At 45.4% G+C, this 14,457-nt stretch overlaps 1 protein-coding gene across 2 annotated transcripts in view; it reads left to right on the top strand.

Annotated features, from left to right (window-relative positions):
* The first annotated feature begins 235 nt into the window (after positions 1–235).
* Positions 236–14,457, top strand: part of LOC147117490 (sterile alpha motif domain-containing protein 9-like) — a 30,896-nt gene continuing 16,674 nt past the window's right edge. The window contains exon 1 of one of the 2 annotated variants that reach the window (XM_085988511.1): positions 236–497. The gene's annotated coding sequence lies outside the window, so the exon portion shown is untranslated. Of the gene's footprint in view, positions 498–712; positions 842–14,457 lie in introns of those variants that run through there. The other variant, XM_085988510.1, reaches the window with a different exon arrangement.

The raw sequence follows: 14,457 nt of genomic DNA, 5'->3' as shown, positions 1-14,457 counted from the left end.
GAGCATAAACACCAGCCTGTTGGGCCGAATGGCCTGCTTCCTGTGCTGTAAAATTCATTGTAATTCTATACAACAGTCCTCGGATAGATCCAAACAATTTGGCACTAACCAATCTTCACGGTTTCAAGAGAATATTTTAATGGGTTACACTGTATCCTATCACCTAATCGACATACGACACACGGGTATGTCATTATTAGTCCATTTGATGATTTGAGCACCACTTCCGTGCGCTGCAAGCTCCCGATGTCGTCAACAAATGTGAAAGGCGGGCGCTGGGACTGTGCGGAAACTGGAGGCTGCTTTCTGTTTCTGTCTCTTCCGCGAGCCAACAGCAAACTACGCAGCTGAAATTTATTCTGAAATAACTCCTCTTGCTCTTGTTTTTTTATTCTTTGAAGTGGTTTCTGTCGGTGAGAGAAAGACGCGAGTCAGGAGGACATGAGACGGAAACCCGGCAACCCAGCAGCCGACATTTGGAGGATCAAATCTGTGAGGTAAACAATACACTGATAAGTACAGTAATAAATAAAACAGCACCAATTCGGTTCGAGCGGTTTATTTGTGTTATTGTGACTTTCATTTAGGAATGTAATTATGCAATTATTTATCCAATTTTTTTAAACATCATTTGCTTTTAAAAAAAAAATTCTACCAAGAATGATCATGTGTGAGTTTTGGGCGAAACAAATTGTAGGTTTTATTTTAATTGGTGTTTTATATTTGGCAGGACAGAGGACATAAGGTGTAGGATGAGGAAAGGACATCACGTCAGTCAGCGTGTACATTTTGACCGATCGCGTCCTCCATTCAGTCTCCTGACCGAGGCCCCCAGCCATAGGTCAGCACACCTGGGGGAATCGACAGCACTGGGGCATTTCAAGCAAAACTGGGGTGGGGGGGGGGTGGATTTTTGTTTTGTTTAAAATCTTAGGCCCGTATTTTCCGAAACCTTATACCTGTGCTCCCTCGTCCTTGTACCATCAACTAATGGGAACAGCCTTTCCCCGTCTAGCCTATCCAAACCCGTCATAATCTTGTACACCTCTATCAAATCACCCCATAACCTCTTGCTCTAATGAAAACAAATCCAGCTTCTCCAATCTGTCCTTGTACCTAAGATCCCCCAATCCCTGGAAACATTCTGGTAAATCTCCTCTGCACCCTTTCAAGGGCCTTCACATCCTTCTTAAAGTGTGGTGACCAGAACTAGATGCAATACTCCAGTTGTGGCCTAACCAGTGCTTTATAAAGGTTCAGCATAACTTTACTTTTGTACTCAATACCTCTATTTATGAAGCCCAAGATCCCCTATGCTTTGCTAACCACTCTCTCAATATGTCCCGCCACCTTTAGGGACCTATGCACATTAACTCCCAGGTCCTTCTGTCCCTGCACACTCTTTAAAACTGTTCCATTAAGTGTATATTGCCTCTCCCTGTTCCTTCTGCCAAAATGCATCACCTCACACTTCTCTGCATTAAATTCCATCTGCCACTTGTCTGCCCATTCTGCTAGCCTTTCTATGTCTTGCTGCAGTCGATTGGTATCATCCTCACTGTTTGCCACCCCCCCAAGTTGGTGTCATCGGCAAATTTAGAAATTCTACTCTGTATTCCAATATCCAGGTCATTTATATATATCAAGAAAAGCAGTGGCCCCAGCACTGACCCTTGGGGAACACCACTGTCTACCATCCTCCAGTCTGAAAAACAGCCATTTACCGCGACTTGCTGTTTTCTGTCCTTAAGCCAATTCCTTATCCAAGCTGCCACTGACCCCCTATTCCATGAGCCTCAATTTTGTTAACCAGCCTTGTTGACGTATATTATTTCTGTTCTATTTTTTTGTTGCAGTTACCTTTGGAGTTAAACCAGGTTCACTTTAAAAAAAAAGGCTGGTTAATACACAACAACTCTGGAGACAAAGGATAGCTTTTAACTTTCTCTGCTGGGTGGTAAACTCGGTGTTGCAGATCAACTTCCCAATATACACACGGCTGGATTTTCCTTTAAGTTGACATCAATGGAAGATAGCAACAGGAGTTTTTTTTTACTCGTTCATGGGATATGGGCGTCACTGGCAAGGCCAGCATTTATTGCTCATCCCTAGTTGCCCTTGAGAAGGTGGTGATGAGCCACCTTCTTGAACCGCTGCAGCCCATGTGGTGAAGGTACTCCCACAGTGCTGTTAGGGAGGGAGTTCCAGGATTTTGACCCAGCGACGATGAAGGAACGGCGATATATTTCCAAGTCAGGTTGGTGTGTGACTAGGAGTGGAACTTGGAGGTGGTGGTGTTCCCATGCACCTGCTGCCCTTGTCCTTCTAGGTGGTAGAGATCACGGGTTTAGGAGGTGCTGCCGAAGAGGCCTTGGCGAGTTATTGCAGTGCATCTTGTAGGTGGTACACACTGCAGCCATGGTACACCGGTGGTGGAGGGACTGAATGTTTAAGGTGGTGAATGAACATAAGAACATAAGAAATAGAAGCAGGAGTAGGCCATTCGGTCCCTTGAGCCTGCTCTGCCATTCAATAAGATCATGGCTGATCTGATCTTGGCCTGAACTCCACTTTTCTGCCCGCTCCCATAACCCTTGATTCCCCTGTTTTTCAAAAATCTCTCTATCTCCGCCTTGAATATATTCAATAGCTCAGCCTCCACAGCTCTCTGGGGTAGAGAATTCCAAAGATTCTCGACCCTCTGAGAGAAGAAATTCCTCCTCATCTCCGTTTTAAATGGGTGACCCCTTATTCTGAAACTATGCCCCTAGATCTAGATTCCCCCACGAGGGGAAACGTCCTCCCTGCATCTAACCTGTCAAGCCCCCTCAGAATCTTATATATTTCAAAAAGATCACCTCTCATTCTTCTAAACTTCAATGAGTATAGGTCCAACCTGCTGAACCTTTCCTCATAAGACAACCCTTTCAACTTAGGAATCAACCTCGTGAACCTTCTCTGAACTGACTCCAATGCAACTATATCCTTCCTTAAATAAGGAGACCAAAATTGTATGCAGTACTCCAGATGTGGTCTCACCAATGCCCTGTACAGTTGTAGCAAGACTTCCCTACTTTTATACTCCATCCCCATTGCAATAAAGACCAATATTCCATTTGCTTTCCTAATTACTTGCTGCACCTGCATGCTAACTTTTTGTGTTTCATGTACGAGGACACCCAGATCCCTCTGTACCACAGCATTCTGTAGTCTCGCTCAATTTAAATAATATTTTACTTTTTTATTCTTCCTACTCCATCTGCCAAATTTTTGTCCACTCACTTAACCTATCTATACCCCTTTGCAGACTCTTTGTTTACTCCTTCCCACCTATCTTTTGTATCGTCAGCAAATTTGGCAACAGTGCACTCGGTCCCTTCACCCAAGTCATTAATATAGATTTTACATAGTTGAGGCCCCAGCACTGATCCCTGTGGCACCCCACTTGTTACAGTTTGCCAACCTGAAAATGACCCATTTATTCTGACTCTCTGTTTTCTGTTAGTTAGCCAATCCTCTATCCAATCTAATATATTACCCCCAACACTGTGAGCTCTTAACTTGTGCAGTAACGTTTTATGCGGCACCTTCTCGAATGCCTTCTGGTAATCCAAATACACTACATCTACTGGTTCCCCTTTATCCACCCTGCTCGTTACATCCTCAAAGAACTCTAGTAAATTTATCAAGCACGAATTCCCTTTCATAAAACCATGCTGACTCTGCTTGATTGTACAGGAATCCCTCCCCAACCGCGGGGGATACGTCTCTGAAAACCCCTGTGGTTAGTAAAACCGCGGTTGGCAAATTCACTATAAACACATATAAAAAGCATATAAATAGCATAAAAATTATATAAATAGCATAAAAATCATGTTTTTTACCTTATTCCTAAATTAAAAAACCGCGGATACGCGAATTTCACGGCCGCGGTTGACAAAAATTGTCGCAGAGGGGAAACCACGGATACGTGAAATCTGCGTATGACAAACCCGCAGTTGGGGAGGGCTCCCTGTATTACGATTTTCTAAATGTCCTGCAATTACTTCCTTAACAATGGATTCCAGCATTTTCCCAATGACAGACGTTAGGCTAACTGGCCTATAGTTTCCTGCTTTCTGTCTTCTTTCTTAAATAGGGGAGTTACATTTGCGGTTTTCCAATCCGCTGGGACTTTTCCAGAATCCAGGGAATTTTGGTAGACTATAACCAACGCATCCACTATCTCTGCAGCCTTTTCTTTTAATATCCTAGGATGCAGGCCATCAGGTCCAGCCTTTAGTCCCATTAGTTTGCCTAGTACTTTTTCTCTAGTGATAGTGATTGTTTTAAGTTCCTCCCTTCCAATAGCCCTTTGATTATCAATTATTAATGGGATGCTTTTAGTGTCTTCTACCGTGAAGACCGATACAAAATATTTGTTCAAAGCCTCTGCCATTTTCCTGTTTCCCATTATTAATTCCCCAGTCTCATCCTCTAAGGTACCAATGTTTACTTTAGCTACTCTCTTCCATTTTATATACCTGTAGGAGCTCTTACTGTCTTTTTATATTTTTTTGCTACTTTACTCTCATAATCTATCTTTTCCCTCTTTTTTATTTTTTTAGTCATTCTTTGCTGCTTTCTAAAAATTTCCCAATCCTCTGGCCTACCACTAATCTTTGCAACATTGTATGCCTTTTCCTTCAATTTGATTCCATCCTTAACTTCCTTAGTTAGCCACGGATGGTTCATCCTTCTCGTAGAGTCTTTCTCGCTGGAATAAAGCTTTGCTGAGAGTTATGAAATATCTCCTTAAATGTCTGCCACTGCGTTTCTACCGTTTTACCCTTTAATCTATTTTCCCAGTCCACTTCAGCCAACTCTGTCTTCATACCTTTGTAATTGCCTTTATTTAAGTTTAGGACACTAGTTTCAGACACGGGTTTCTCACCCTCAAACTGAATTTGAAATTCAATCATGCTATGATCACTCTTCCCTAGAGGAGCTTTTACAATGAGATCATTAATTCTGTCTCATTACATATTACCAGATCTAAAAAAGCCTGCTCCCTGGTTGGTTCCACAACGTATTGTTCTAAGAAGCCATCCCGAAAGTGGGCTTCTTTGTCTTGGATGGTGTCGAGCTTCTTGAGTGTTGTTGGAGCTGCACTCATCCAGGCAAGTGGAGAGTATTCCATCACACTCCTAACTTTTGCCTTGTAGATGGTGGAAAGGCTTTGGGGAGTCAGGAGGTGAGACACTCACCACAGAATACCCAGCCTCTGACCTGCTCTTGTTGCCACAGTTTTTATGTGGCTGGTCCAGTTAAGTTTCTGGTCAATGGTGACCCCCACGATATTGATGGTGGTGGATTCAGCGATGGTAATGCCATTGAATGTTAAGGGGCCACCGGTGGTTAGACGCTCGCTTTTTGGAGACAGTCATTACCTGGCACCTGTGTGGTGCGAATGTTACCTGCCACTTATCAGCACCAGCCTGAATGTCGTCCAGTTCTTGCTGCATGCGGGCATGGACTGCTTCATTATCTGAGGAGTTGCGAATAGCATTGAACAATGCAGTCATCAGCGATCATCCCCACTCGACCTTATGTTGGAGGGAAGGTCATTGATGAAGCAGCTGAACATGGTTGAGCCGAGGACATTGCCCTGAGGAACTCCTGCAGTGATGTCCTGGGGCTGTGATGATTGACCTCCAACAAGCACAGTCATCTTCCTTTGTGCTAGGTATAACTCCAGCCAGTGGAGAGTTTCCCCCCGATTCCCATTTACTTCAGTTTTACTAGGGCTCCTTGATGCCACACTTGGTCAAATGCTGCCTTGATATCAAGGGCAGTCACTCTCACCTCACCTCTGGAATTCAGCTCTTTTGTCCATGTTTGGACCAAGGCTGTAATGAGGTTTGGAGCCGAGTAGTCCTGGCCGAGCCCAAACTGAGCATTGGTGAGCAGATTATTGTGAGCAAGTGCCGCTTGATAGCACTGTCGATGACACCTTACATCACTTAGCTGATGATTGAGAGTAGACTGATGGGGCGGCAATTGGTTGGATTGGATTTGGCCTGCTTTTTGTGGACAGAACATACCAGGGCAGTTTTCCACATTGTCGGTTAGGTGCCAGTGGCTAGAGGCGCAGCTAGTTCTGGAGTACAAGTCTTCACCATGATAGCCGTTGCTTGATATCATGTGGAGCGAATCGAATTGGCTGAAGATTTGCTTCTATGATGGTGGGGACCTCAGGAGGAGACTGATATGGATCATCCACTTGCCACTTCTGGCTGAAGATGGTTGCAAATGCTTCAGCTTTGTCTTTTGCACTCACATGCTGGGCTCCACCATAATTGAGGATGGGGATATTCATGGAACCTCCTCCTCCCGTTAGTTGTTTAATGTTCCACCACCATTCATGACTGGATGTGATAGGACTGCAGAGCTTTGATTTGATCCGTTGATTGTGCTCAGCCCTGTCTATAGCATGCTGCTTCCACTTTTTAGCATACATATAGTCCTGTGTTGCAGCTTCCCCAGGTTGGCACTGCATTTTTCGCTATGCCTGGTGCTGCTCCTGGCATGCTCTTCTACACTCCTTATTGAACCAGGGTTGGGCCTCCTGGGTTGATGGTAATGGTAGTGTGAGGGATATGCTGGGCCATGAGGTTACAGGTTGTGGTGGAATACAGTTCTGCTGCTGCTGATGGCCCACAGCGCCTCATGGATGACCAGTTTTGAGCAGCTAGATCTGTTCTGAATCTATCCCATTTAGCATGGTGCGATGGTTACTGCTACCAATGCTGTTATGGACAGATGCATCTGTGACAAGTAGATTGGTGAAGATGAGGTCAAGTAGGTTTTTCCCTCGTGTTGGTTCTCTCACCACCTGTCGCAGGCCTAGATTGGCAGTTATGTCCTTCAGGACTCGGCCAGCTCGGTCAGTAGTGGTGCTACGGAGCCACTGTTGGTGATGGACATTGAAGTCCCCCACCCAGAGTACATTCTGTGCCCTTGCTACTCTCAGTGCTTCTTCCAAGTGGTGTTCTACATGGAGGAATACTGATTCATCAGCTGAGGAAGGGCGGTGGGTGGTAATTAGCAGGAGGTTTCCTTGCCCATGCTTGACCTGAAGCCATGAGATTTCATGGGGTCCGGAGTCAATGTTGAGGACTCCCAGGGCCACTCCAGCCCGACTGTATACCACTGTGCCGCCACCCCTGGTGGGTCTGTCCTGCCTGTGGGACAGGACGTACCCAGGGATGGTGATAGAGGAGTTTGGGACATTGGCTGAAAGATATGATCCTGTGAATATGACTATGTCAGGCTGTTGCTTGACTAGTCTGTGGGACAGCTCTCCCAATTGTGGCACAATATGTTGGTGAGGAGGACTTTGAAGGGTCGACTGGGCTGTGTGTGCAATTGCCATGTCCTTAGCCGGTGCCGAGGTCGATGCCGGGTGGTCCATCAGGTTTTATTCTTACTGTTTTTCATAGCGTTTTTTTTCAACTGAGTGGCTTGTTAGACCATTTTAGAGGGCAGTTAAGAGTTGCTGTGTGTCTGGAGTCACATATAGGCCAGACCAGGTAAGGATGACAGATATCCTTCCCTAAAGTACATAGTGAACCATCTAGGCCATTTAGCTCCTTGAGCTTGTTCCGCCATTCAGTGAGATCATGGCTGATCTGCGACCTAACTCCATATACCCAACTTTGGCCCATATCCCTTAATACCTTTGGTTAACAAAAATCTATCAATCTCAGCTTTAAAATTATCAACTGATCTAGCATCAATTGCCATTTGCAGAAGAGAGTTCCAAACTTCTACCACCCTTTGTGTGCAGAAGTATTTCCTAATTTCACTCCTGAAAGGTCTGGCTCTAATTTTTAGACTGTGCCCCCTAGTCATAGAATCTCCAACCAGTGGAAATAGTTTCTCCCTATTGACCCTATCCGTTCCCCATAATATCTTGAAAACTTCGATCAAATAACCCCATAACCTTCTAAATTCTAGGGAATAAAACCCTAATTTATGCAATCTCTCCTTGTAACTTAACCCTTGAAGTCTGGGTATCATTGTGGTAAACCTACGCTGCACTCCCTCCAAGGCCAATACATCCTTCCTAAGGTGTGGTGCCCAGAACTGCTCACAGTGCTCCAGGTGTGGTCTAACCAGGGTTTTGTACAGCTGCAGCACAACTTCTACCCCCTTGTATTCTAGTCCTCTAGATATAAAGGCCAGCATTCCATTAGCCTTTTTGATTATTTTCTGTACCTGTTCATGACATTTTAATGATCTATGTACCTGGACCCCCAAGTCCCTTTGAACTTCCACTGTTTTTAGCTTTTCACCATTTAGAAAGTATAGAAAGTTCTATCCTTTTTAGGTCAAAGGTGGATGACCACATTTGCCTACATTGAAATCCATTTGCCACAGTTTTGCGCGTTCACTTAATCTATCGATATCCCTTTGCAATTTTATGCTTTCATCTACACTGCCTACAATGCTGCCTATCTTTGTGTCATCAGCAAATTTGGATATATGACTTTCTATGCCATCATCTAAGTCGTTAATAAATACAGTGAATAGTTGCAGCCCCAACGCAAATCCCTGCGGGACACCACTAGTCACGACCTGCCAATTTGAGTACCTGCCCATTATCCCTACTCTCTGCCTCCTGCCGCTCAGCCAATTTCCTAACCAAGTAAATAAATTGCCTTCAATTCAATGGGCTTCTACCTTAGTTAACAGTCTCTAATGAGGGACTTTATCAAATTCCTTCTAGAAGTCCATATAGATAACATCTATAGACATTCCCTTGTCCACTACTTTAGTCACCTCCTCAAAAATTTCAACCAGGTTTGTCAGGCGTGACCTACCTTTCACAAATCCATCCTGGCTCTCTCTGATCGGCTGAAAATCTTCGAGATATGGAAAGGAAAATTGGGCGGGGTGTATAACAAATGGCCGATCTGCTACTGCCAGTTTTCTGCCTAGCAGTGGGATTTAAAATCTACTCCTATCTGTTTTATGAATCAGAGAAGGGGGAAGTCTCTCGGTCCTTACAAAGTGCGGTTACTTTAATCCTGGAAAGGAGCCTAATGAAATGATGAGAGATAGATATTTTGATGTCCTTCGTTCCCAAATATCAAAGGATACCATGGATACATCTCTGGGAGCATGCTCCCAGGATATAGTTCTTTCTGAGGCCAACAGAGAGTGAGGCAGGAAGCTCCATGGGAGGTTAGTCTTCCACGCCATGTAAAATTATTGTCAGGGGCTCTATTTCCGGTCAAATTTAACTTTGATTTTTGGCATAGGGAATGGCATGGTTATTTTCTACATTCAATGAGGAACAGTTAGAATCATAGATTCTTGCATCACAGATTGAGGCCATTCGGCACATCATGCCTGTGCCGGCTCTTTCATATATTCAATCAGTCCCATTCCCACACTCTTTCCTCATAGCCCTGAAAATGTTTCCTTTTCAGTTATATATCCAATTCCCTTTTGAAAGTACCACCCTTTCAGGCAGTACATTCCAGCTCATAACAACTCACTGTGTAAAAAAAATTCTCATCTCCCCTCTGTTTCTTTTACCATTTATCTTAAATCTGTGTCCTTTGGTTACCAAATGGAAACAGTTTCTCCTTATTTACTCTATCATGTTCTATGTTATATATTTTACTATCAATCTGTTGTTTGCCTTTGCTACTGTTTATTTAACTATTTATTGTTAAAAGAAATCTACTCTGTAGTTTGTAGCCTAGACCACTATTTATTTTACCATTTTTTAAAGTTCAGGGCCTAGGAATTCAGTTGCGAGTAGCGCCTATAGGTTGGGCACTACAGGTGCCGAATTGGGTTGAAAATAGTGTCCGAGCAGACAACACCTGTAACATCTCCCAGTTCACCATCTACTGCTGCATAAGAGAGGTGACAGAAGCTTTTTATGCCAGTAGAGGGGACTTCATTGTCTTCTCTCTGACCAGAGAGAAGTAGACGGAGCATGCTCGAGCTTTGCCTTGATAGTGGACTTCCCCATAGTGCAGAGTGCCATCGACTGCACACACGTGACATTGCGGGCACCATGTATAAATGCAGAGATGTACCGTAACTGCAAAGGTTACCACTCGCTGAATGTGCAGTTGGTGTATGACCATATTCAGCACATCATGATGGTGAATGTATCCTGGCATCATGATGCTTTTATTCTGCGCCAGTCCGCTGTTCCCTCAGTCTTTGAGCCACCAAGACAAACCAGAGGGTGGTTATTGGGCGATAAGGGCTATCCGCTGACCACCTGGCTTATGACTGCACTCTGCAACCCAACCACACGTGGCCAGCATGTGCACAATGAGAGCCATGCTGCCACATGAAATATCATAGAGCAGACCATTGGGGTGCTGAAGCAATGGTCCCGCTGCCTGGACTGCTCTGGAGGAGCCCTGGATTACTCACTTCGCGTAGCATGTGTCTCAATTCCTGCTGTATCCTCCACAACCTGGCCATCATGAGGGCACAGCCCTTGCCTGCAGGGATACGGCCACGAGCTCAGGAGGAGGAGGACGAAGCAGAAGGAAGGAGGCATCCGAGACAGCCCCTTTCCGGCCGGGTTTTCCGGGATCAAATCATCCACCTGCAGTACAAGTGAACACAACCCCAATTCCCCATTCAATATTAGTTCCACACCTTCCCTCTGTTACTGACCATCACAGCGTCCTCTTGGCCACAATGCTGAAATAAAAGCCAGCACAAAGGAAACATTCCAATCTAACTTTAAACCTTTATCCATCCAATATTACATGAAAAAATCAACTAATCACCCTTGTGCATTCTCTTAGTGAGCATCTTGCGTGTGGCTTTGCCTATCCTAGTGCTCCTACGCAGTGCTACCCCAGTGACTGCATCATGGCTGGTGGAAGGTTGCTGACTTTCAGAGGGGGAGACAGCAGATGGCCTTGCAGGACAACCTCGAGGAGCTCTGGGCCTACTAGGCCCAGCTTTGGACTGCACCACCTCGGCATGGCTGGCAGCGATCTGGGCTGGCAGGCTGACAGGCAACAGTTAGGGCACTGACAAAGTGACAGTGGTGGGAGGACAAGTGCATTAATAGTTTTGCCCACCCCTATGCTGGAAAGGATGGGCTACAAGTTCCTTGATATTGCACTCAGGCTTTCTGGCAGGCCTGCCAATGCACCAAGCATTTCATTGTGCATACCCAGCAGTGGCCTTCTGTAGGCTGCCTCATTAAATTCTTTATCTGAGTCCTTTGCAGCAGTACTCATGTGTGACCTCGCCCTCCAGGGAGCTGGCACCTGAACTACCCTTTTCCCCCTGCCCTGGCTGCAGGCCACTCATGCCTGGTATCTCACCACATGCAGATCCCGCCTCTAACCTATTCACTAAAGTATGTGGAGTGTCTGAGCTGGTGGCTGGGAATGTGAAGTCGAGTGACGGTGATGATTCTTCTTTAGTGCCCTCTCCCTCTTCATGGTGACCCACTGGCTGGGCAGGCTGGATTTCTTGGGTGAAATGAGAAACGCACAAGGGTAAGGTTGTGGTGAGGGAAGGGGGTAAAGCAAGAGCTGTATGTTTACACCATCTGCAGATTCTAAATCAGAAGAGATTGTGGAATGAGGAGAAAGTGGGATGTGAAAAGGAGGATCTTCTTCTTATCGTGTCTACACACTGTTCCCTTTGGGGAACAGTATGAAGTAGTGGAAGGATTTCTGGCCGCGTTAAACGCTCCGTGACCGAATGTATGAGGATACCGGCATCTTCTGTTCATTCAGCACTGCTGCTGGCCACGGGCTCGGCCATGCCCCAGCCAAGAATGGCCAGCATCGTCTCCTCCAAGTGGGTGAGGTAATGCAGATAAGCCTGTCCCCCACCAGTTAAGGTTTCCTGGTGCCAGTTATCACAGAATCACAGAAACCCCACAGTGCAGATAGAGGCCATTTCGGCCCATCGAGCCTGCACCGACACATATCCCACCCTATCCCCGTAACCCCACGTATTTTAATCCCCCTAACACTAAGGGTCAATTTATCATAGCCAATCAACCTAACCCGCACATCTTTGGACTGTGGGAGGAAACCGGAGCACCCGGAGGAAACCCACGCAAACACGGGGAGAATGTGCAAACTCCACACAGACAGACAGTTATGTGCCACCTTTTCCTGCAAGAGATAGGGCAGTGTGTCAGTGAGTGGTGTAATGTGTTTGGGTAATAGCTGGCAGTGTTTGCAAGCTGTGCGATGTGGGTGTGAGGCTTGCAATATTGATAAGTGTGTGTGGGTGAGGTGAAGCTAGGAGTCATAGAAATTTACAGCACAGAAGGAGGCCATTCGGCCTATCTTGTACGTGCCGGCCAACAAAGAACTATCCAGCCTAATCCCACTTTCCAGCACTTGGTCCGTATCCTTGTAGGTTATGGCACTTCAAGTGCATATCCAAGTACTTTTTAAATGTGATGAGGGTTTCTGCCTCTACCACCTTTTCAGGCAGTGAGTTCCAGACCGCCACCAACCTCTGGGTGAAAAAAAATCTCCTCAAATCCCCTCTAAACCTCCTACCAATTACTTTAAATCTATGCCCCCTGGTTTTTGACCCCTCTGCTAAGGGAAATAGGTCCTTCCTATCCACTCTATCTAGGCCCCTCATAATTTTATACTCCTCAATTAGGTCTCCCCTCCGCCTCCTCTGTTCCAAAGAAAACAACCCCAGCCTATCCAATCTTTCCTCATAGCTAAAATTTCCCAGCCCAGGCAACATCCTCGTAAATCTCCTCTGCACCCTCTCTTCCTGTAATGTGGTGATCAGAACTGCATGCAGTATTGTAGCTGCGGTCTAACTAGTTCAGGCATAACCTCCCTGCTCTTATATTCTGTGCCTCGGCTAATAAAGGCAAGTATCCCCATATGCCTTCTTAACCACCTTATCTACCTGTCCTGCTACCTTCCGGGATCTGTGGACATGCACTCCAAGGCCCCTCTGATCCTCTGCACTTCGCAGTGTCCTACCATTTATTGTGTATTCCCTTGCCTTGTTAGCCCTCCCCAAATGCATTACCTCACACTTCTCCAGATTGAATTCCATTTGCCACTGTTCTGCCCACCTGACCAGTCCATTGATATCTTCCTGCAGTCTACGGCTTTCTTCATTATCAACCACACGGCCAATTTTTGTATTATCTGCAAACTTCTTAATCATACTTCCTACCTTCAAGTCCAAATCATTGATATATACCACAAAAAGCAAAGGACCCAGTACTGAGCCCTGCGGAACCCCACTGGAAACAGCCTTCCAGTCACAAAAACACCCTTCGACCATTACCCTTTGTTTCCTGTCTCTGAGCCAATTTCAGATCCAACTTGCCACTTTGCCTTGGATCCCATGGGCTTTTACTTTCGTGACCAGTCTGCCAGGACCTTATCAAAAGCCTTGCTAAAATCCATATAGACTACATCAAATGAACTAGCCTCATCGACCCACCTTGTTACCTCCTCAAAAAATTCAATCAAGTTAGTCAGACATGACCTTCCCTTAAAAAATCCATGCTGACTGTTCCTGATTAATCCGTGTCTTTCTAAATGAAGATTTATCCTGTCCCTCAGAATTTTTTCCAATAATTTTCCCACCACCAAGGTTAGGCTGACTGGCCTGTAATTACTCGGTCTATCCCTTTCTCCCTTTTTAAACAAAGGTACCACATTAGCAGTCCTCCAGTCCTCCGGCACCACACCTGTAGCCAGAGAGGATTGGAAAATGTTGGTGAGAGCCTCTGCTATTTCCTCTCTTACTTCTCTTAACAGTCTGGGCATTTATCCACTTTCAAAGATGCTAAACCCCTTAATAGTTCCTCTTTCACTATGCTTATTTCATCTAATAGTTCATACTCCTCCCTGATTGCCATTCCTGTATCGTCCCTCTCTTTTGTGAAAACAGACGCAAAGTATTCATTAAGAACCATACCCATGTCTTCCGCCTCCACACACAGGTTACCTTTTTGGTCCTGTGGTAAACCACTGTAGTTCACTGTGTTCACTTGTTGTTGTTGTCGTTGTCGTTCACTCTTGTTTAACTGTTATGTCTGACTATGCCTCAGCTGACTCCGCCCTCGGCTACCGAGTATAAGGACGGCCGCATGGCAGCTCCAGGCATTCGGTCATCCACTAGAGGCATAGTCCTGATCTGTCTGAAGTGCAATTCAGTAGTTAATAAAAGCCTGTCGTTCTGAACTCTGCTCAGCCTCTCATTAGAATTGATAGCGCATCAGGTCCCTAACAGGCCCTAATCTTACTTTAGTTATCCTCTTGCTCTTAATGTATTTATAAAACATCTGGGTTTTCCTTGATTTTGCTTGCCAATATTTTTTCATGCCCTCTCTTTGCTTTCCTAATTTCCTTTTAATTTCACCCCTGCACTTTCTATACTCCTCTAGGATTTCTGCAGTATTGAAGCCCTCGG

Source organism: Somniosus microcephalus, chromosome 5 (genome assembly GCF_052327205.1).
Source record: "Somniosus microcephalus isolate GS21.2 chromosome 5, FLI_Smic_1.0, whole genome shotgun sequence".
NCBI lineage: Eukaryota > Metazoa > Chordata > Chondrichthyes > Squaliformes > Somniosidae > Somniosus > Somniosus microcephalus.
This window is presented reverse-complemented; position numbering and strand designations above follow the sequence as displayed.